The following is a 25,741-nucleotide window of genomic DNA, read 5'->3' on the forward strand; positions in this document are numbered from 1 at the left end:
CTATGCCAAAAAATTGTATGAATTGATTTTTAGGAAGAGGGGTGGGGAGAGGGAGAACAGGAAAAGAACAGCTTAATGTTTCTAACCTTTCCATAAGTATATAGTAGAAAGGGCTGTCTGGGTGAGTCACTGTGTGGGTGACTGGCAGAGCGCTGCTGAGTGGAGGAACAGTGTGGGCGGAGGGAGATTATACGAGCTCATTGATGACTGCTTACACAAAGAGGAATTACTACACAGTAGTCGCTCTCTCGGTGGTAGTACTGTCTTTCCAGAAAGTTATACAAAGGCAGCTCTACACTATGAGCTTTTGTACTCCTTAAATTTGTCTGCAACTGGGGTACACTGAGCAAATGTCACACAGAGATTTACGTGAGTCAAGAAATAAACTCTCACACACTGTACCCCTTTTCTTCAGTTTCCTATATTCTGTGCAATCTCCATGAGTAGAAATGTTCTAGAAAAATGTAGCCATTGTCCATACTACAACCAACTTTCTAGTGACAATTTTGAAATACATTGTTTTCCAGTGATAAAAAGCCTTGTTTACTCTTCTTTTAAGGCTCCAGTGCATTTTGGAAGTATTTCCCTTTTTGCAAACCTCTGTTCTCCATTGCGGTTTCTATAATTATATTATATATAGAAATCTGCAAACTGAAAAATTCAGGACTCTTTTTTGGACAAAGTTCCAGCAAAATAACATATGCCGATTTGCTTGTTCTTTTCATCCTTCCTCTTCAATCCCAGACAACTATTTGGCAATTTGATGTGAATTCAGAAGCCCCTTGGTTTTGACTTTCTGGTTTGGTTTGGTTTGGTTTTTTCTTCATTTTCCAACTTGTTGGTGTTGGTAAAGATTAGCAAAAATGGGAATTACAGTACTCTACTATGTAGCTGTGAGAAGATGTTCCTCAGTGTATATTACAAAAAGCATGTCATTAATTCCCAAGATACAGAATTATTGGAACATTTCTTATTTTATGGATATAAAACACATTCTGATAATTTCCAGGTTTAAACAGGAACTGCAGGATTTATCTGTATGTACTCCAAGCTCAAAGTAAAATATTGACCTAAGTATATTAGCATACTTTCTAAAAGAATGAAAGTCTCTTCATTCTTGCCACACTTTCTTGGTGAATTTACTCCTTGCTATTAGGAGAAAAGAACCATAAAATTAACAGAAAATTAAATATTCCACTGTAGGTACTCAGGAAAAATAGATTCACAACTTTTAAATGAAGTAGCCCCTGGGGAAGCCACATTTAGTTTTGGAAATTGTGCTATCGAGCACTACTTTTGTTCTTCTGACTGCTCTGCTACTTCCCTGGAGTTTGCAGCTTCCTGTGATGAGGGAATGTCCCAAGAACTATGCCAAAGGCTGGCCAGGAAGGCAGGTCAAATGAAATGACAGCTCTTTCCTGTGTGCTGGTGGAAGTTAAGTAAAACTGAAGCAGTTCTAGCAGAATAGGATACCAAAAATTATCTGGGTGAAAATTGTGATGAAAATCATTAAAAGTTTTGAGCTCTAGGAAAATTCTTAATTAAGATCCAACAAATATTTAAACAAAGTTTCTAGAAAATTAGAATAGCATCTGCCTCAAGTCAATGAAAGAAACAGGATTAATATAATTTCAGAGTCTGTGGGATATGTAGAGCTGTTCTTGGTGCCAAAATCTCCAGTCTGCTCGGAATCTGCCACTGAAAGTCCCTGCCCTGTTCTCTCCAAACTCCACCCACAAAGTCTTAAATCCCTCTGTATTTCCTCTAATTCTTTTGGTCTTTCTGGAAGCACTTTGAAATCCTTCTCAAAGCACTTTTGAAGAGTTGTACTGGGACATGCAGACAAATGACTCACATCTACAATGCAGTACTAACTTGGGGGGGAAAAAGCCCATGTTTCATATTAAAGAGAAGAGTTCTCTCATTGCACCTATCTGTAAAAGGCAATGAATAAGGCATGGAGGGCTGGGCCCTGAATTATATCATTAGCATTGTTCAATGATAAAGGTAATTTAATTCTTAAACAGCCAAGCTTAATCCTACAATTTAATCCACTAAAGAACTAATATTATTATTATGAAAGCATCATTTCCAGTTAATAGACCATTTTTTTCCAATTAACTTGAATAATCTCATGTAAATATATGGAATTCATATCTTCCTCATGTTGCTACATTTATAACTCTTTAAATGCCAGAAAGTTAGTCAAACAATTTTATTTCTGTAAGTGTTTCATTTGTAAATTTCATCCACTGGCTCAAAAGCTTTGTTATTTCTGTTTTACATGTGAACAAGCTTAAATACTGAGAAATTAAATGATCTTGCTCAAAATCACGCAGAAAGTTAATGGCAGAGTCAGATTTCCTGATTCTTAGTTGACCAGGTTGTGCCTCTTCTAAATATAAGACATTTAATAATACAAGTCATATTGATTACCTACTACACTCAAAATGTAAATGTCTGCTGTTCCAGATGGCAACCTCACTAATCTGTTCAAACCTGTCTCAGGAGACAAAAATGTTTGCCAGTGCTCTCTATTCCATTACTTTAGTAACAGAACTACAAAAATAAAAGTTTCTCTTCTCTTTGAGAAACATCATCATAGCCACATATCATAGAAGACTGTTTGCAGTCCATTGCATCCTCACTGAGTAGTGTGGAATTTGGGGTCTGTGGAGGACTGCTGGGTGTTTGCTGGTAGCTGGTAAGGGAAAGCAATTAATAAAACCTGGTGATACTTGTTGCACTGAGACATGATTTGCCCATAGAAAAAATATTAAGAAAAATGAAAAATGAAGAAAATAATTTACTCAAGAAATATTAAATTCAACTCTCGAAAAAATAGAGACCTTCCAGGTTTTGTTACAATATGTCTGAAAGACAAAAAACCCTAAAAGCCTTGAAAAAAAATTACAGAGAGACTGTACCAATACATAAAACCACTACACACAGAAGTCAGTGTCCATGATACCTTACTGCATAAAGCCTTTTCTTGCTGTCTGTGAAGAAGACCTGACTTTCTGGCTGGACAAATTTTAGTCACACTACACTACTTTACAGTCTAGACTGGGCTATAGGAGGGAATTGTCATTTCTTTATTGCAGTTCATCCTCATAAGGGAAGAGGACTGACAATGAAGTTGGCAGAAGAAAAAGCTCAGTACAGTTCTGTGAGCAGCCTGTGTAACACAAATTAGTGCTATGACTAAAAGTAGTGCAGGACAGAGATGAGTTTCAGAGGCCATAGAAGCGTTTCATAGAATCTATCTCATAGCTGACCTATTCAGGTGGCATCAAATTCTGGAGTTACATACACTATCCCCAGGATTTCCCCAAAGGTTTGTGCCTCGGGACATCTTTTTCTTTTCTGCCTCTGACTCTGGGCTGCCAGAACCTTCCTCCAATGTGCTTGGCCTAAGAAGGATGAGGGCTACTCTTCTCTACCCCAAGGGAGGGAAACGCCTTTCCCTTCCTTCCTCTGCCAATATGGTGAGAGCAGCTTGGACTGAGTCATCCTCTGAAAATATAGTTCCTTATCAAAGGTCTTTGATGGTAGCCCTGGTATGTTTACCTGGTCTCTAAAACACAACCTCATAAACACATCTTCAAAAGACATGGATGAAATGAGTTCATTTGATAAAGTTAGAGACTAACCTGACAGCCTGCCCAGGTTGGTGTACAGGAAGGGAGCAACAGATCTAGCTGGCCAATGGAGGTGCTGACCCTCCTGCCAGACAGATTTCTCATTACCAGAATACAGAAAGGCAGCCTAACCTGGGTTCTTCACACCAACAGTCAGGTCAAGTCCCTGGCACTCAGTGGGCAGGCTACCGACTCTAACTTGTCTAAACATCTCTAACAAGAAATACAAATTTAACTTGCTTAGGTGACTAAAGGAAAGAGAAAGTAACAGTACAGCAATTTAAATCACACCTTAACAAGGTCACAGCATCAAACATAGTATGTATGTTAACAGCCTGTCACTTTTTTCTAATACACTGCCATTATTAAACTAAGTAATATTTAATTTAACTACAGGATATAAAAGTTCTTTCATATGTGTTTGCTCCTCCAACAATAAGTTTAAAGATTTCACCTGAGCATTTAAAGTTGTTCCCATCATCTCTTAAGGTTTTTTGTAAAATATCAATGTATCACTGAACTGTGTGTTTTTATTTTTCAGGGTTTACAGCATCTTCATCTTGAAGAAAGAGTACACAGTAAAAATATAGACTAAGAACATTTGGATCATTACTCACACAGCAAACCAATACAATACATTCTGTGGGATGCTACTGTAAAAATTGAATCACGTAAGTAAATTATTTTAACCCCTCTTTCCAAGACCAGGAAAGGAGCATTACAGCTTAGTAAACAAATGATTCCTAAGAGAAAAATAAAGGAGAACAAGCTGTTATCAATCACAAGATGACTACAAGCCAGTGATTGGATTTACTGTGGAAAATGACAGATAAGTTCCTTGATGTAACTGGAAAGGTATTTTCAGCTGAAAGAGAGAAAAATTAACCAGCATCCTGAGACATCTGGCATACCAAGTGTCATTAATATTCAAGAAAAAAAACCAAAAGGGAATTTACAGTGGAGCAGTAGCAGAGAAGGGCAATCAGAAATTCAGAAAAAAAGAGAAAAGTCTGTCCTGCAAGAGGAGACTGCGAATGCTCAATTTTATCACATGGGAACTGAGATGAAATATTACTGCTTGCTCTGTATGCCTATGAAATTGCCAGATAAAAGATAGTAGATAGAATAACCAGTTGGATGCATAAATGGGTGGTAAAATTGTGTGACCATCAATGACTGACTTTCAGACTAGTGAGTTATGTCAAGAGGATGCTGGCCTACTCTGGGCCCAAGGCTAGTCAGATTAACCTCAATGATTTGGAAAGGTGAAGCAAAATGCACTCATTTAATCTGCAAGTTAAAGAGGTGGCAAGCATATTGCAGAAAAGGAAGAAAATTCAAAGCTATCTTGAAAATGGAAAAATTGGCCTGCGGTAAGAAGACTGTAATTCAGTGTGGGAAATACAAAACTCTGTACATAGGCAGGGATAATCAGCTGTTTAAGCACCATAGAATGGTGGTGCCATGGCTGGCATTGATATTGCAGATAGAACTAAGATATCATTTTCAATCACAAGCTAAACATAGGACTAAAATTTGTTTAAAAAGTCAATGGGGGAATGTAGCAGGAGTATTGTCTGTGAAATGAAGCAGTTCTTTACCAGTAAGGCCTCAGAGGGTATACAGTTAATATGATTCAGGAAGCACATAGTTCAATTAAAGGGAGTCTGAAAGACACTAAACAGAATTTTTAGACACTTGGAAAAAATATTGTATGAGGAATAACTGAAGAATTCAGGTTATTTAGTTTAGAGATAATTTAGGAGAGATGTGATAATATTCCCTAATATTTGAAATGTAGCTCTAGTCAGAAAAGGATAAATATTCCCTACATTCATTAAAGGTGGAAAAAGAAGTAGGGAATTTAAGAAGAAAAAGAAAGATATTTAGCATCGATATCGAGAAAAATGTCTAGAATAGAATAGGGAAGTATAACAACAAAAGGAGTTTATGGTTGCTGATACTTTGTTGCCGGACTGCGAATTTGAGAATCATTTTCAAGAAAGATGTAGATCATGCACCCATCTCCATGTGTGGGGATGAATTTCCCCTCCTTCCCTGCTGCATTCACCCTGTTGTTTCAGCAAACTGTACCCTTCAGCATTATCTCATCAGCAACCAAAGTCAATCACTGTGAAGTAGAAACATGTGAAAGTCATGCATGGGTTTGGGAAAGATCTGTATTAATTGTATTAATTCTACAAACTGCTGACAGGTAGAGAAGAAATCCTTTTTATATTTATTTGGCTTTTCCCTCGTCTACCAGCATCTCAGCCTCTGCCAGAGCTCTGGATGAAACAGCCCTTCTTGAGAGCTCAGAGCCCAGGAGCACAGCTCCCCTAGGCATTGATGCTTGCTGTCCCCACCCTTTCTGTGCCACTGATTCCCCCCCCCGGTGACAAATCCTGCCACACCAGCTGTGTCAGCGTGTGAACCTAACTGCTTAGCACCATCAGGAACTCTTCTGAAAGCACTGACAGGGTGCAATGACACAGGAAACACTTTTCCGAAACATTGAGGCTGGTTAATTCTCCAGAAAGCCCCCTGAGGTGACAGTGCCTGAGCGTGCTCATAGCTGTAATTAGCCTTCTTTTTAAAATCTTCATTATTGCTGTGGGGACAAACTCCAATTCCATCAGCAATAGGTTTCTTGGTTTCTCTCCAGTTCTCACTGTGATAGCTGGTCTTGCGGATCAGTGTCTTTTGATCTTTTTGTCTGGCAAAACAGTCCTGTCATCACCGTGGGGGGAGTAGAATCCTCTCCTACAGCAATAAACCTGGCTATTAGAAGGGATTTGAGCAACTGTTTTGGTTTTCCTGTCCTCCTGCTAGAAACTCCCTTTCAATGCATCTCATTTGCACGTAACCCTTTATGAAAACACCCACGCAGTGGCATGCCTCACAGTCATCCAAACAATATTGATGTTTCTTAATTCTCCACACACCCATTTTCTGAAGTGATTGTGCCAGCCACCATGGAGCCAAAGCCAGTAAACAGCAAGGATCAGAAGAAGAAAATTAGAAGCATTTTCCGGGTTCTTGCAATGAATATTTTATTTCTTCAGCATCTTTGGTTTCGACATGCAGGGACAAATTTCCAGCTGGGAAAAACAGTGGTAGTGTGCTGTCCTCAGAGGAACAATAGTGATTTATATCAACTGAGGACCAGGCAGAATTAATAGAAGAAGAAATAGAGTCAAATTCTAATAAGTCTGCACACTGAACACTCAATCTAGGCAAGTTTAATACTGGCTAGTTACAACAGTACCAGAGACTTCTTTCTCAACCGTTGTCCAGCCTGGATAGGCCATCTGCTGTAAGTGTCTGTGCTGAGAGAGAGCTCAGGTGGAAGGCGATGCCTCCCCAGCATGCAGGTTAAGCACTGCCCCAGTCCAGAAAAAAAAGAAACATAAATGAAGGCATCCGACAGGACCCATCCATTTTTTCCCAGGCATCTGTCAACAAACACCATTGCAGCTCTGCTAGCATGGATAGACCCAGTGGTGTCATATAGCCCCATTTACATCCCCTATTCTTTCAGCCACAAGTGCTGAAGAACTTTTTTGTAATATTCAGTTATGTTTCTCTGTCCATGATTAAAAGAATTTGTGCAGGAGATCCATAATGCATAAGAGGTGTAGTCAGAGACTTTGTTTAGAAGACAGGTTCCCTACAATGAAGGAGTTAAATGGTCTGCAAATCTCTTTTTATCTCCAGATCATCAGAAAGGCTGATATGCTGCTTAGGTCTTTTCCCTATGACTTCAGGATTCTCTTTATTTTACCACATGACTTATAATTATTTGCAGAAGTATCTCATCTCCAACCTGGTAATGTTACAGTTTTGTAGCTAATGGCGTTCACCTTCCAGAGCAAATGAGATTACATGGACAAACTCTATTCAAATGCATGCTTTGTCACTGTTGGATCTACCTTGAATTGCATTTACAAACCAGATCATCATGCTAATCACTGCAAAGAAAATTTTCTTATGAATATGAACTTTCTACCCATCTAGGTGAATTATATTTTGTCTCAAGGACAATGGATCTTATAGCAGATATTTTAGCAGGTCACAGATTTCCAGTAAAACTTCCAGTGTTTGAAATCCTTGATAGTAACTTGGGAAAACACTTGCATCAATATTTTTTGTCAGATAGCTAAGTATTTCAAAATTAAATCATCAAAACTTCCATGGAAGGTTAACAGCAGTATAATTAAGCTAGTGAAACATATCAATCTGCTTAGCTGGTGTGAAAATGGACTACACTTGACTGACATATATGGTGCAAAAGAAACTGAAAAAGGAAAAGGGAGGCACTGCCACTTTAGCTACAGTGAATGAGAGAAAAGCCTGTTGACATAGCTACATGGAAAACCCAGTAATAATTCAAGACTTATGTATTTTGAGAGCAGAGAAAATAAAGAATAAATGGAAAAGGCATTGTAGGATGTCCAAAAACACACAAAGGAAAGTGGTGCAGTTAGGCTGTCATATCTATTTAGCGACAGATGTAGGACTAACAACTAAAACTGCAACTTTGCCTACACATAATGCATAAAGGAGCCTTCTATAACGTTGTCTGCCTCTGCAGATTGATGTAGAGATGCAGCTTTTGTGTCAGAAGTGTCAAATAAAGGGCCATCCTCCAGCATGATATTCAATTCTTTGGCAGGGAAAAAGAATTGACAAACAGCAGCCTCCCTTGTTTCTCTGACTCTTATAAAGAGAAAGAAGCCTTTTTTTCTTGGAGTGAGGATAGACACAGAGACCACTAATTCTCCTAATTTTTTCCTTTGAATGAATGGTGGGAAAGTTCTTCCCACTGTTCTCATCCCTGTAGGCCTAGGTGGGTGTCAGAAAAAAAAAAAAGGTGACTATGACTCCCTGAAGGTGACTATGGCTCCCTGGTGGGTGGTCTAACAAGGGACAGTGTTGTTCAGCCAACAAAGGAATAGGTCCATGTCTGAGGAACCTTAGGCAGATGCTCGGTTAAAGTGTTTGACACACTTTTGCCAAATTGCTTTCGTTGCTTAATACATTTGGTACAGGTAGCTCGGCGTGCAGCTGCAAACTGAACTCTGGGTTGCACGAACCTCAGGCAAGAGCATGTGAACTTGTGTAGATCCTTTGCACAGCAAAGAGGACCTGTTGCACCAGCCAGGTGATCAGGCACACAGAGACACAGCAGGAGCCAATGACTCAGGAGAAAGATCCCAGACATTAGTATGCATAAACTGTGAGTGTATAAAAGCCCGAGTTTTCCTTAATTCAGAGTCCTTTTCAGGGGCATCAGCTCGAGCTGTTATTCAGTTTTGGCAACAAGATAAAATTTCTTGAAAGAACCAAGGTCTGAGACTGTGCTGTGGGAAACCTGGCATCAAACCACTAAGGAAACATTGTCTAACAGAGTGAGAGTGGTGTGTGTAGGGAGTCAAGCAGGGCACCCATTGGCTCGCAGAAGCCACCTGTTACAAAGGGGCTTCAGTCACAGCGGTGGAAGTCTCAGATGGTGGGGGTGTCACTGCCAGAGTTAACGGACACACAGAAAAGTTACTTTGCTTAGTGGAAAATACAGAAATCATTTATTTGGAATGTGTAAAACCAAGAACTACCACGCAGTCAGGCAGTGATTGATACTATGCTCTGCAATACTCTTGCATTTATGTCTAGACACCTGGGACCATTAGTCTTTACCTCATGACCATTTTCCCTATACTAACTGAAGCTAGGGAGCAAGGATCAGATTATTAGTGTAACAAATGTCCTCCCCACAACATGTCTTCCAAATTCCAAGTTAAACTCCATATAGGTAAAATTGGGAGTCAACAATTTTTGAGGCAAAAGCTATATTCCTAGCCTTTTTAGTAGGAGGTTTGCTGCACAGTATTCATTTAATCAGGGGAGTTAATTCCCCCTTCCTCTCCTGTCCTTCATCCAGGTTTCTCACCTACAGCCTCTGACCCTGGAGCAAAGCTTACTGTCTCCCCTTGTGCACAAATGGGCAGTCTACTTTCTATTGAGGGCACCTCTTCCCCTCTAATGGAGTCAGCTTGCAGGTTTTAAAAGCAAAATAGGACAAAATATTTTTATGTTGAAGCTGTGAAACAAACTTCTGCTACTGAATAATCAGTTGTACCCAGTCAGAGAAAGTTAGCTTGCTTCATTATGATTCCATTCTCTGGAAAACACTACCCAGCAAGATATCCTAAAAGTCACCTGGCAGTGACTAATATCTTCTTATTAGAGTTATGTGTTAATCATAATTTAGCACTTTGCCATGTATCTATTTGTTCTGTACACATTTCATGTCTTTTTCTGTTTGCTTTTTTCCCCTGGAATCACAGTACAGTCTTCAATTTCATTGAAGAGGTTGCACTCCTTTTTCTTTCACCATGTAACAGTGGCATTCAAATTGCAGCTGGGAAAAGGGAGTATGCAAAAACAGTTATTGCTGAAAAAGTTCTGCCAGCACACTCAACTAGATATAACATTAACTACATAATGCATTGTTTTTGAAGAAAAAAAGTATCACAAGAGTCTAAAAAGTATAGAGAGAGGTTTAACAGCTCACTAGAATTCAGATGGTGTTTTACCAGTCTGGCTTCTCAAACACTGCAAAATAGTTAACTGCTACAAAATCAGTAGGGGACCCCTGGTGGCCTAGTGGTTAGCATGCAGGACTCTCACCTCTGCGACCCAGGTTCAAATCCAGCCAGTCCCCCGGGCAGATGGAGTCCGTTAGGCCTGTGAGGCCATCCATCTATGAGAAGGTCACTCTAAACAAACCTACGTCCTGAGGACCTCACTGCCATTGTCCAAGCTTGCTTGGCCCCAGCAGATGAACCTTAGGATTAAAGGGTGGGCTCAGTTCAGCGCAGGCTGTGTCTCACCTAAAAAATCCATTGCGCAGGCTGGAAAGGTAAAAAGACCTTTCCCCAAATCTTCGTTCACGAAGATGGGCCATTATTATTATTACAAAATCAGTAGAACTATTCAGCTTTACATCAGCTGAAGGTTGGCCTGCCCACATTGAGAAAGATGTGGATCTTTCTCATATAGGTGGGGAGGGGCTGTAAATCTAAAAATAACAGAAAAAGGGACCAAATACAGGCACAACTATTCCACTTTTATATCCTCAATATCAGCAGATTTCTTTAATAACAACAGTTAGCATTCAAGAAAAGATTAGGAATTGTTCACTCAATGGACAAAAGAAATGTAAGTAAGATAATAATGGTATTATTAGCTGAACAAACACCCAAACAGATATTTAGATTTATAAATTAATATTTTTTTAGTTAAGGTGTCTGTCATTTGTAATCAGTTATTTATAACAATGAGTCTAAGAAAGAATAAACTGGCTGAATACTCATGCCACTGGAGCCGTGCACTTTGGTCAGATCTGATATTAAGGTGAGTTTTACCTCACAATCACTTATTTGTTTATTGCTGAGCTCCACTGACAACAGTAGAGGTCCAGATTACGTGTTCAATAAATGCTGTTCATGACTTTGCCTAGTAACTATCCTCCTGGCCTATGCCATGAAGCAATAGGAAAAAGAGCCTCAATAGCCAACCCTCTCTCTCCATATGGCAGCTTACAAAGCAAATACTTTTCCATTTTCTTGTTTCTCCCTTTATGATCTACTACATACACCTAAATTTGGTACAACTCTATTCCCTCAGTGGCTACTTGAGACAGACACACACAAGAAACATTGCATCTATGAATTGCGTGCAAATTGCAACTATCGGTATGTGATTTGGGAAGCAAGGAAATCCCTGCTGTCTTCAGCAGAGAAGGTCCCTTTCTAGTCAGCATCTTGAAATTGAATTGGTTGCTGCCCAGAGGGCAAAGAATTTACTTTTCAGACCTTTGATTGAATTACACAGTATCCATTGCAATTAATTCCTTGGATGTCAGTAGCACATTCATCAGCTTCCACTTACATGGGAAATTCAGGCAGACTTAACTGCGTTCACACTTACTCAGCCAGCTATCAAGAGCTCATGTCCCCCTCCCTTCAAGAAGTACCGTCTACCCACATTACATGCAGGTTACAGCTATTTGCTCTCCCTGTCTATACTGCTAAGGCAGCTGTGTCTGTCCGGGAACTGGTAATCACTGCGCAAGGGGAAAGAGGAAATCCAGTGTTTCACTGCCCCTTGTGTTTTCCTGTGGTGCATAACAAGGTACAGACCTGGCCAGGCTAGGAATGGAGACCCACCTCTTCCCAGAGTTGTTAGATAGTCTGGGAAGGAAAATCTCAAAGTGTTAAATATTCCACGTGAGATTACCATCTATGCACAATACAGCTAAAGGTTACTGGAACCAGAAAGCACAGATAATGAGAAGCAATATAGAGTCTGAATTCACTGGCTTATTCTCTGTAGTCAGCTGGTACCCTGTGAGATCAAATGCTCTCCTCTATACCAAGTGCTAACATTCAAAAGTCACAGTACAGGCACATCCTCAGCAGCTCTTACTCCATGATTTCACATAGCTAAAAACTGCCACTGGACTCCACAGACCATCTAGCTTATCCCTTCATCTTAGAACCAAATAAATTCTTTTTTATTCACAACAGATGTTTACACAACTTGTTTCTAAAAATAAAAAATTTCCAGTAAGGGATAGTTTCCTGAGATTTACTATTAGTAGTAAAAACGATTCCTGAGATTAACTATTAGTAGATTTTAATGACTACTGAACCTACAGTCAGCTGGTTGAGATTTTTGTACCTCCAGTATGAACAAAAATTTTCAAATATTTTTTATCTTCAGCTTAAAAGTTGAGGAAAAAAAGCTGAATGCCTCACCTTAGCTTCACACTTCTTTTCTCACCAGTTATTCTGTGGCATTTTCCTCTTTCACATCCACATGCCATAAGCGTTATTTTAAGGGAGTCATCTGCCATTAGGATGAAGAGAAGGGGTGAGTACAGTTTTTAATTAATGTATTTAGACATTAGAAAATGATCTTTACGGCCACTCCCTACTGTTGTCATGGTTTCCAAGCACAGTGGTATTATTAATGTTCAGTTTAACACTTCTAATAAGTACCTGCTGTTCCCTGTTGGTCAGTGTTTTCTGGATTTATTTTCTTCCCTAACAAAACATTAACTGAACCACAGATTGCAATTAGAGTTAAGAACTATTCAAAATGTGGCCTACCTTTTTCCCTTCATTTAACGTTTAATTTTATTTTCAAGAAAAAATCCACTAATGGTAGATAAGAATCAAAACAATCCCTCAAGCCACAGTTCTGAGTGTACGTATTTCTCATAAGGGAGACTAACTAGTAAGAGGGTAAAAAAACCCACAAACCAAACAAAAAAACCCTGCCCCAAGTTGAAAAAAACAAGTTAAAACCAAAACAGGCAGAGTTATTATTCTACAACAATGAAATGAGACAGACCTCTCTGAGTATGAAGAAAAGCATTCTCTTCCCCATGGAAACAATAGGAGTTGGAGAGGGACAGAATAAGGATTCAATCCCTGCCTCAATGGATTTCAGACTACTAGATTTACTCACTAACTTCTTCCTTCATGACAGCATTGCCAACTTAAGACAAAAGGTGTTTATAAAAAGGAGTCTTGGACTACCCTTGTCTAAATGACTGTCATCTTAGCCTGATGAAAAGTATTATAAAGATCAAAACTAGACATTTTCCAATAAATTACTTTTTCATTGGAAAATGCTGGTTCAGTGACACTGAACTGTGCTGAAAGAAAAGGTTTTTTAATTGACAATTTTGGGTAAGAATCAATTTAAATGCCCTGTTGAAACAAATAATTCCAGCAAATACAAGGAAACCATATTTTTTTCCTGTGTTAGAAAACTCTGATTTCTTTTGGGATCACTCCACCCCTCACAATGAAATATTTTGGATTCACTGGGGCCGCACTTTCCAGTCATTGGGTAGAGTAATTTTGGTCAGTTCTGATCTTTGTACTGGTTTAAATTTTTGAGGCCTTCTTTAAAGGACACTTCTGCCATGCTTACATAATGAAAGGTTTGTTACAAGCATTTCCACTAGTGGTAACTATTCTCAATTACCCTCACTAATTCCACACTGCATTACCCATCCTCTGACATGAGGCACAGCAAGCATAAATGAAAGCTGCTAACCCCTGGATAAGAAAAGTACTTATTCAGAGAAAGACTCAGTAAGACTTGGGTTTTTTTCATATTCCCCTTTTTTTTTTTAATTGTACTTCACTGTCTGTTCTTTGTTATCAACTTCTGAACCTACTGCAAAATTCAAGAAAATATGAGCAAGGAAAATGACTCAACCCTATTGAATTCTTCTGTCTCTCATATAAACAAATACATAGATTGAAAAGGGGTTAATTTAATGTTGCAATCAAGGAAATTGTTGGAGTGTGAGAGTGCACCTCATGAGTCAGCAGAGAATCCTTAAGGCACCTTCATATGTATTCACCATGGGAAAAACTTCAGTCTGAGCTTCTACCTTCTTGTTTGACACCTCAACTCAATGAGCTTTGGGATATAGGACTTTTGTCTGTAGGATTCTACCTCCATAACTCCACTGTTCATGAGAGAATTCATAAGAGCTATTAAACTCTTTGCTTTTAGTTATTAGAAAACAGGTCTGGAAATTACTGGAAAACAAGCTCTTCTTACATTGAAAAGCATTCTGCTTTGAAAAACAGATAAATGGAAAAGGGAAAAACACAGCCAAATGCTGATGTGAATAACTTCTGGTGACTTCTAAAGCTATAATGATGCCTCCTTTATTTATCTCCCTCCCAGAAATAGAAGGAAATTACTGCTTTATAGCTGCAGTAAACCAGGCAACAGATGAAGCTATGCTGGAAATGGTAACAAGCTTAGCTGTTCCTGTGTGGGGACTGGGAGAGCAGATTCAGATTGCTGACGCGTGTTCACAAAGTGAGCGTGGAGGGTCCTGGCATGCTCCTACCCATGGAACAAGCCCTAGCCACATCATCTGGACAGGAAGGAGCAGGTGCTGGGGCTGACTCTTGCGCACAGACACCAAAGCTGAGGAGATGGAGCATTGCTTCTGCTGGCAGCAAAAGAAAAGACAGAGTTGGGTACTTAAAAATATAAAAATAAAAGGGTGGTGGCAGTTAATTTATTGCTCCACTGAAGATATCTACCCGCATCATCAAGACCCAATCCATAATGTATGTTATGGATTTCAGGAGAGGCTGCTCAAGTCTAATGAGATTTTATGAACTGTGCTGACTGGTTTTCATTTTCTGAGATATGTCTGTCTATATATTTTATATAAAAATATGCATATTTATAAAACTCATACATTATATACATTATGTGTATACATAAATATATATATATAAAATATATATAAAAGAACATGTTAAAACATGTTTATCTTCTTGTCCCTTTCATAGTGCACTTTCAAAGCACAGAAAACCTAGCTGTCAGAAGCTTCCTCTGGCCCCATATATTTTTATAGCCAAATAAAACACCTTTTTATGGACAAGCATCCAAGGGGTACAAGAGTTCTCCTCACTAGAAATCTTGTGTTTATCTCAAATCTCTGAACCAGATTGTTCTGTTCATCAATTTGAGAACTGTTAGAGAGTTAGACAACTGGATTATTTATGTGGGTTTTTTTAAAGTCTCTTTGAGAAAACCAAATATGTTCTCTTTCATAATCCTCAGTAGTAGAATAGTTCACAGAAGGTAAACTAAGTCAGTTACAACTGTGCTATCCTGTTGTATTCTAGTTACATCCTGGACAGCATTTGTCCTAGCACATTTTCTTCAAAATTTAAAAATTAAATGACTAATTGAAATTTGTTAAATGCTTAGATGATATTTCATGACAGTAAGTGGAACTCAGTCTCTTGTCTGAACTGTTCCACAGAGCTGAACAAAACGAAAATCAGTAAGCATTATTTTCATTGCTAAAGCTGGCAAAGCTGACAATGCTTTGTGTGAACTTGTCTTCCCAGCAAGAATTTGCTATTTTTCCAAAGTTTCTAGATGGACTGTGATATAAAATAGTACTCTTACAGATTCAAGTAGAAATGAATAGAAAAGGGTGCACCAGTTAAGCTTTTTGTCAATTTTTGCAGTTGGCTTTTTGTAAATAGTTGCATTATACCAAGATGAAGATGTACACTCCAACCATAATATCCCTCTTTCCAACCATAATATCCCTCTTTTATCATGCATCTCCATTTGTCCTGATTACATGAAATATGTAAATGTATGTTAATTATGTTTCACTGTGAAAGACGATACAACCGTTATGGAAAAAAAAATGTCTAGTGTTTTTCCAAAGAAATCATTGGTGTTTAGCTTTCAGTACGGGCTATTATTGCTGAAAGTTGATTAAACTGATAACTATAACCCTGGTCCTGAGAAATGCTTAGCCACTTCAACATGGAGGGGGGCTACACCCCACAGCAGCTCATCTTTAGCGATTTTTGAATACCGACAATCCAATTCCCTCCTTGACAAGATGGATCTGCTTCTCCCTATTAAAGCTGTGTCTGACAAATATTTGTTGCTGAGATTTGTTTTGACAAGAAAAACTTGCATGACTTCACAGATGATGCATGTGTTTCTGTACATCTATCAGGGGCTACAGTGGAGGGCCAAAAAAATACAGCCTCTGCTAGAGCAGTATAGTCAGGATCTTGAAGAAAGTGATAAGTTCAGTTTATATCTCAAGCTTCAATTTTTTTAAACTTTTTCCTGGATTTGTTGCTCCTTCTCTTACCACAGTAAAGGTTAGAATAATCGGAAGAGCACACAGGCATGTTTGTCTATATGCACACTTGAGAGGCCTAATTAAAACAGCTCTGCCTTCTGTGCATGAACATTAGAGAATAATTTCTGTATTTGAGCAAACACCTAATATAAGTAGTTCAACCAAGAGTTTCTCCCTTCAGATGGACAATTTCAGTTAGATCCCAAAGTCACATGTGTTCAGATTTTATGTATTTCTAACTTAATACAAACCCTCAGTCCCAGAGAAGATAAATGTGATATATATATCAGACTATACAGACTATGGGTTGAAACTTATTCTGGTTGAAACTAATTCTGAGCTGAAAAATGACAGTGGCTAAGTAACCTTCAAACTACGCGCAATCTTAATTTATATTGCTTCTTCTATCACTAAATGAATGAGAGATATTCCAGTTAACATCTGAGGTACAAAGGAAGGTTTATGGGATATTACAGACTTGAAGGACTACAGCAAGAGTTTACAAACATACTGAAAAATAATGAATATAGTTTGTTCTTGAACAAACAATTGAAGACAGGTGAGACAATATAGCAGTACCATGCTGTATTTCTAGAGAAATTATTACAAATTAGAGTGGAAAAAAATACTGGGAAAAAAACCAATTTTAACAGAAAGCACTGCATATCATGTGCTTAGCATCATTAGAGGGAAAAAATTTTACCATGAAGCTCTGTTTTCTCTCTAGAAAATTAAGGGGCAGCAAACACATTCAGCAACCCCAGACTTTCTGAAAGGGATTGATAATTTGATTGTCACATGATTTCTTTCTGTTTCTCCAAATTTACAACATAATGGACTAATGCAGAGGTAGAAAGCATTGTATCCCTTAGAGTTGGCTCCCATGTTAAACATTGCTCTTTTAGGACCACATTTTGAGACAAGGGCACACCAGAACTGTCCAAGGTCAACGCTTGCTTGTGGTAGTTCTATGAGAGGAATCTTTATACCTACTTCCTGTGTGAAGTATTTTTAAACAGTTTGGTTTAGGATGCTTTTATCTGTGACTCAAGAGAGAACTGAAATACCATTCTGTGTTGGAAGGGACCCACAAAGTCCAACGCCTGGCTCTGCACAGGACAGCCCCAAGAATCACACCATGTGCCTGAGAGTATCGTCCAAATGCTTCTTGAACTCTGTCAGGCTTGGTGCCGTGACCACTGCCTTGGGGAGTCTGTTCTAGCAACCAACCACTCTCGGGGTGAAGAACCTTTTCTTAATATCTAAACTAAATCTCCCCTGATACAACTTCATGCCATTCCCTTCGGGCCTGTCACTAGTCACTGCAGACTGTCTGGTTCCAGTTCACACCAGTGCAACTAGCAATTCAAGAGCAGACACACCTCATTAGTGATGGTGGAAAGGTAGAGCTATGTTGAATGAAACAGGTCTGAACAAGGTCCGGTCAGTCCTTCCCACCTATAAAAATCCAGTCACACCACAACACTTTCAATACTGTTCTTCACACCGGACCAATACAATCAGTTTGACAGGGCAGAGGATCATGTGCTGGAAGTAACATGAATTTGGGATCAAGAGAGTAAAAAAATAAGGTTAGATATTATCAAAAATTTCCTATCAAAAGTCCTCCATTTCTAACCACAACCTCCAAAATTATCGGTAAATTTTCTTTCTGGAAAACCAAATCTGACAGCATATTCCTGTAATGGAATATGATTAAAGTCAAAATCTAAATAAAATTTCACTCCAGCTGATCAAAGTGTAACAATTCCTCAGGATTATTTCAAGTAACTTAGTTTCACATGGAAACTTTTTGGGGTTCCTTTTAAATTAAGACATTTAATAAATTCCAGTCTTTCTAGGAAACTAGAAATTAAGGAACATGTGTTACACCCCATGACTGATTTCTAAGCTGTCATTTCTGATATCTTTGTGAGTCCAACTGTAAAATAAAAGAAAAAAAAAAAAACTACTCTTTACCAAATTCTTTATGTTAAGCAGGAAATAATGTTGTCACACAGGCGCTTTCCATAATTTTAAAATTAGAGAATATGTGCAGTACAAACGCAATATGTTTGACAAAAATATTGTAACATTTTGTTGCAGCTATATTCCCCTCACTATGATTTCTCACACATGGTATTTTGGAGGAAACAGGAAGAAGTGTTTTTTCATTCAGCTTGCTGCTGCAATTCAGCAGTCCATAACTTTTCTGAGATTACACTTTTGAGCAAGTCTGTGCAAAATGCCCTCAAAATAGAGTTCTTCTCTTCCATATTTTACAAGAAGTTTTCAAAATTACAAATTACTGCACTACTGTCAGAGGAAAGAGGTAAATACAGGTTGAATCAAATATCTTGTCAATGAATTTGGAGACTCCAGGCCTCATTACAACTAAACCAACAACAACAGCACTGCCAGCTCTTACCTGCATAAATGTAGGTACAACAAATTCTACTTGCTTATGAGAAATGGTAAAACTTCACCTGTCATAAAACCTTCATGTCACTGAAGAAATATGTACAGTACAGTACAGATTGTCACTACATGTTCAATTCATGACCAGTTGGTTCTCAACACATTTGCCAGGTGTTTGCAATCACTGATCAGCAAACTTGGATCTAATTCACAGCTACAGCTATAGCATAATCATATAAGAGCACTTATTTCACAGGAACCCTCCCCCAAAGTACAAGGAACAACTGATACTTAATATGCATGTTCTCCCCATTGAATCTATTATTTCATGTCATACCCTCAGGAAAAGAATTTGAAACTTTTACTGAAGGTTTCTCCTTTTGAATTATCCAACAGATAACTGTAAAACTGTGTTTCATAACTGCTATTTAACATACATACATAATTTTAGACAATGCAAGATAGTACTTTAAATTCCTATGTTAAAGGAAGGATCTGAGAAGGAAAAATAAAAGTCCTGATTTGCCAGGAATACAAGACATGATGAGAAACTAACTATCTATATATTATTTTTTAAAAAGGCAAAAGGAAATTACAACATATTTTACAATTGCAAACAAACTGATTGCTGTGAGGGAAATACTTAGGGAACATGCAAATCTACAAAATCAAACATTTTTTAATGCTTATTGGTTTATCTTGCTGTGTTTAATAGAGAAATATTCTCTATCAAGATTCAAAGCTGTCTGTCTTACTGTTCAAAAATATACTATCCTTAATTACCTTGCTTTCCAAAATCTGTAAGAACATTGTCTTTAGTACACAGAATAGCTATCACTTATCACACTCTGATGGCTTTTTTAGTTTGCAGCTGAATGAACATTAAACCAGTGTTTTTATTATGCCAGCATATTTTTTTAGATGTTTTTATAATTATCTTAAATTGGATTTTTTTTCCTAAGACTGTAACATAATTTAAGATATCTGATCCTGATAGGATCATGCCAGCTCCTTTGAAGATGGAAGAGGATACTTTTCTAGGTTCCAATTAGAGGATTGACTGACTGTAATAAGGTTTCCTAGCGAGATTTATACACAATGGTAAACGAGGATTGATTATTCTGCCATATTAGCATGGTGATATAACTAATCAAGCACTGAAACTAATTTGCTTACTTTGTTGATTTTGACACAGATAGTATTTCAGTATTAGTTATTACAAATTTTGCTAGTTAAGTTAAATAATGTGAACTACTTAGTTTTAGTGACAAGTTTTCTTGTTTTAGTGGAGATTTATAACCTGAAAGCTATAAGTGGAGATGATGTTCACTTGTTTTTTGGAAGGCAGCATGCATCCACGTCTGCTGCCTATGAATACCCAGGATAGACAGCAAGCCGTTGGCCTGACAGCCTGAGCTCTGCTAACAAGTTTGTTTCTCACACCACGCTAACAGGAAAGCATCCAGCACACTAATCACACTGTTTTTTTCAGTAGCAGCTATTTTTTCCACAGTCCTGCCTCTGGCTTTTATTTGAGTGTTTTTGAAGGGAAAGAGGCAGGAAAGAAATAATACAAAAACATTTTCTCCTCAAAACCCCATCCAAGTTACTCTGAGGAGCAGCACTATTTTTGAAGGGAAAAAAAGCCCCCCTAAACAAAACATGAGCTACAGCATGCGATATCACAGTTCCCCATTATAGTTTTTCTACCATAAATGTCACAGGACTGACCAATACTAGCACAAAATAAATTCAGTTGAAAGAACAACAGTAATAACATTTACCCCCAGGTGATGTCAACTGACTGTGGAATACAGCCCTAACAACAATACTTATGTGTGTTTTAATTTCTATGTAAGAGTTCCATCATCTCCCTTAATAGCAGTAGTTACCATCCAGCTAAAAGTTGTATTTTCAAGGACTAGCACTAGCATCTAGGCTACAACAATGCCACAGCTATACCAATAATCCCTGGTAGAGTTACCCTGTTGGGAGGAGAGTAGAGGAGAAGTAAAACCTCTGAACAACAAAACTGCAGCTTGGGAACTCTGTTTTGTTTTGGTCAAGGTGTGGTGGACAATAATAATAAATAATATAATGGCCAGTCTTCGCGAACGAAGATTTTGGGAAAGGTCTTTTACCTTTCCAGCCTGTGCAATGGATTTTTTAGGTGAGACACAGCCTGCGCTGAACTGAGCCCACCCTTTAATCCTAAGGTTCATCTGCCGGGGCCAAGCAAGCTTGGACAATGGCAGTGAGGTCCTCAGGACGTAGGTTTGTTTAGAGTGACCTTCTCATAGATGGATGGCCTCACAGGGCTAACGGGCTCCATCTGCCCGGGGGACCGAGGAATCGAACCTGGGTTGCAGCAGTGAGAGTCCTGCATGCTAACCACTAGGCCACCAGGGGTCCCGGTGGACAATAATCGTTTTTCTATATGGCACTTGCACACACTCAAGCAATTCCACTACACAAGATGCATCTGCTTATTGTCTGAAACATCGGGCATTTTTTTGTGCACTATTTTTGTGTGACATATATAGTCCTGCTCAGAACCTCACCTTTATACATCCTTGGCAGGATCTGAAGTATGCCGCTTCGCAGAGCATCATTAGCCTTTCAGACAGTCTGGAGATCAGGTTTGTCTCATGACAAGCTCTGAGAGAAACCAGCTGTCTCTGCACAAGGATTACCTCTCAGGTGAAAACCTTCACTGTAGCTGTAAGAAGCTGACAAAGGAAATGGATTTAATCTCATACTGTTAGCAAAGGTATATCAGGAATCACAAAAAGGAAATTAGCTGCTGTTCAAAATCCCAAAATATCATCTGCTACATGGTACCCACATGATGCAAATGTGTGATTATGATTGCCTCCCTCAATTGTGAGGGAGTGCAAGCAATAGTCTGGGAACTTACTTTCAAATCTCTACTAATTGGCATGGTGTAACCTAATTAAGGATCTTTTTATAGAAAAAAACTTAAAATTTTCATTCAAGCCTTAAGAACATGGGAAAACACAGAAAGCAACACTTAGATGTCCTTTAAAAATAAATACGAACTAATTAGCAACTTACTGAGGCAGTCAACCTGCTGTTAGAATAATTCCAGTTAGAATAATTGTGACAGAGATATGTCTGGTGTCACTGCAAGTTCTTTAAGACATAACGCTGCATTCACTACCAAAACAGTTAGGATTTATTTCTTCACATATATTTAGGGGTAGGTTTGGTCCTTATTAACAGTACCTCAATCTAAGGAAATGAGGGAACATAACATTTTACAACCTGAAAGTGTTGCAAAATTGTTTTTTTTCAGGACAAATCCTACAGTGTTTCCCCTTTGGTCTGTGTCTGCACATACAGCAAGAAGGGCATGAAGTCAACTACATCTCTGGCACTTGATGGGAGAGCTGGACAAAGATCAAAGAAGGAGACTCTTCCCTCCCCTACTGTGCAATTGCTAGTTGACAGGCTAACATCATGGGTGTTTTGTGTCCCAGGTACATCACTCTCACTCACTCACTCATGGCTAGGCTTCGCGAACGAAGATTTGGGAAGGGCTCTACCCACTATTCTTGCAAGCGCGTTGGTGGCTAAAAAGGCCAATACGGGAAAGGCAAGTCCGGTTGCAAAAGACACAGCAGAAAGACTCCTTAGATGGTATATTCTGCAAGGTTCGATTCTTTCTGCGTTGTCTTTTCTCCTCAAGAGTGATCCTGCGTGCTTTCTCAAAAGTATCAGCGGCGTTATAAATGGACTGTCTCCAGGCCTCCCGGTTAGAGGCCAGAGTAGACCAGTTATGGTGATCAATATGCCCAAGGCTGAGTTGTTGCTTCAGGGAGTCCTTGTATCTTTTCTTCGGAGCTCCTCTCTTGCGGCAGCCGGAGGCAAGTTCACCATAGAGCAGGATCTTAGGGAGGCGGTGGTCCTTCATCCTGGAGACGTGCCCTGCCCAGCGCAGTTGCGTTCTCAGTAGCATGGCCTCAATACTCGTAATTGCTGCCTGTTCAAGAACAGATGTATTGGTCACATAATCTGACCAGTGGATGTTCAGGATTGTACGGAGGCAGCGTTGATGGAAGCGTTCTAGGAGACGCAGGTGGTGGCGGTAGATGACCCATGTTTCGGAACCATATAAAAGAGTAGACAGCACTATGGCTCTGTAGACACTGATCTTGGTACCTTTCTTCAAGTGTTTATTACGCCATACTCTTTTATGGAGTTTTCCAAAAGCACTATATGCCTTCGCTAACCTATTGTCTATCTCCCCGTCAATCTTACCATCTGAGGAGATGAGGCTGCCTAAGTAATTAAACTGTTGGACTGATTTGAGTTCTGATTGGCCGATGGTGATGTGGGGATGATGGAGGACTTCCTGAGGTGCAGGTTGATGGAGAACTTCTGTCTTCTTTAAGCTGACTTCCAGCCCAAAGAGCTCAGCAGCATCTGCAAAGCAGGATGTTAAACGCTGCAGGGCTGCTTCTGTGTGAGCGACAAGGGCGGCGTCATCAGCATAAAGCAGCTCCCGGACAAGATGGTTCAGGGTCTTAGTGTGGGCCTTCAGTCGCCTTAGGTTGAATAGGCTTCCATCAGTACGATATCGAATGTAGATACCGTCCTGATCATCGAGGTCTGCCGTGGCCCTTTGTACATACTGTGGTTATTAATACCTAAAATTCTCACTTGAGTGAGAAAGAGGAAAGATCACTAAATTGAATATGAACACTGAGTAGTTTTCATGTGCAGCTCCTTCCTCTCCTACATCCATGTATCTCTCCCTCTGAACATGCCAGTCTGATTTCATTACCAGCATCTTTCAAAAGCAAGAGAGCAAATATTAAGTAACAAAAGGGTGGAAAACATGATTTAACATGTCAGTTTTAGCTAGCTCTGGAGTATGAATGCTCTGTAGAAGTCTTAAACTTGTTTAATGAAAACAGGTGGTCTTTAGCAAGTCAGAGATCCCACTCATGTATCCACAGTGGGAAAGACCTCTACATATGTCCCTGACACACCCACACTTATTAGATATCAGAGAATCAACTCTAAGAGTTTTGCGGGAGGTGGCAGGGGAAACTGAAATTTGAAATATTGTGAATCAAATGCTGGCATTGGGAAAAAGGTAATTACTGAGTATTGCACTACAGAAGACAAATAATTTCAAATGCACTCACAGCTCATGAATGCATTGTCTCCTGTTTTACTTCAACTAAACTGATTTTCTGAAGTGTTAGAGGAAAACAAGCTCACATCCTTGAAGGACACCCATGCAAATATGATGTGCTACAATATTCAAACACAGCCCCTACTAAAGAAGGGAAGAATGGTTACACGCCACCATCCACACTGGAATGAAGACCTTTAAATTCAAAACTGATTACTGTTACCTGTCTTTGACATGCTGTTGTATTATAGAGAAGAACTAGTCAGCTTTCTGAAGGCATATTGACTCCATATCTAAAGAAATCTTTCAAATATTGGATGAGTTCATTTTTTGCTCAACAGAGAACCTCAAAAGACTCCCTCCTGACTTAGATACCTCCTCCCAGAGACTTTTTTGTGGACTTTTCCTTTAAGTTGCAGAGCCACAAAGCTCTGCCAAAGCCACTCAGACTAAATCATAACACCAGGCAGTAAATGGTCCTTCAGTGAAAAGCCCTCTCAGGCTAGTCACAAGAATAAAGCAGGCTTGAGAACACTACATTGTGTTCATTGGTTTTTTTTTAACAGTGCTAGATGTAGATGAAGAAATTATAGTGCTGAATTATATGAGAAGGCAGTGTGGATTTCCTGCAGCATTCATTTGGTGAGTGACTGACAGTTCTGTATAACTGGGGGGAAGGGGTGGGGCAAGGGGGAGGTGGGAAGTGAGGAAACCACTAACTAATGAAATATTTGTGGCTCTGACAGGTAGCAGGAAAAGCCATAAAAATAACTATCAGTCGGGGAATAGTGCTACCTATACTAACAGCTATCTTACTACCAAATGAGACAGTAATTATAAAACAGACTGCAAAAAACTTAGAGAGTAGAAACACAGACATGATGATAAGCATAAAAGACAGTTCATTTGAAAAGGAGAGGGAGTTTAATTAATAACAAGAGGAAGCACAGCTTAATTTAATTTGTGAGTAGGTGGAAGTAGTACAGAAGTGTGCTGAGGAAGTAATTCGATTCAAATGACAGAGACTTAAAGATGTATGCCATATTTGAATATGGAGGTATTAATTGGAAGCCAACGGTGGCCTCTTCCTTCAATGTAACACTTTGGGAAAAATAATCTGAAATGTTGTATCAGAAGACATGAAAAGAGATATTAGGTCAATCTTATGTACTACTTGGCAGAACTAAATACTACTCCACTAGGTTGTCTAGCAAATACAATGAAAAAGTAAAAAACACTCTAATAAACTATGAGTTTGTTGGAGGCATACAACAAAAATCTCTATTGATCTCTCTTTGAGAAGAGAAACATCAACTCACATTAAAAGTTTTCAAAATAAGGATTAAGTAACAACTGTTTTAAGAATCAGAATCTACAGATCCTAAATAAAATAACATTGCTTATTATTCATTATTTGAATACGGAGCCAATAATAAACCCCACACAGCACTATCATTCTCGGAGGCCACTAGTGAACATATTTGAACTTTCTATAGCTACAAATTTTGTTATTAAAAGTGAAATTTGCATTTAAACATATTTCATTCATTCGTTGTTCCTCCTCCTTTGCTGTATCTTTGTACCGATCTTTTTTAAGGAACACATTCATCCAGAGAATTTAATTTTTATACAGCTTGTTTTTTAAACAGAACAGTTATCCTAAATAGCATGACTCAAAACTACTAATTGAAAACCAATACCCTCTACTGAAATCTTTATCTCACACTATCAATAAAGGAAATAGTATGGCTTATGTACACAGTACTAGATTATTTTAGTTTGGTG

Source organism: Neopelma chrysocephalum, unplaced genomic scaffold (assembly GCF_003984885.1).
Source record: "Neopelma chrysocephalum unplaced genomic scaffold, ASM398488v2 Primary Assembly neopelma1_26, whole genome shotgun sequence".
Lineage (NCBI taxonomy): Eukaryota > Metazoa > Chordata > Aves > Passeriformes > Pipridae > Neopelma > Neopelma chrysocephalum.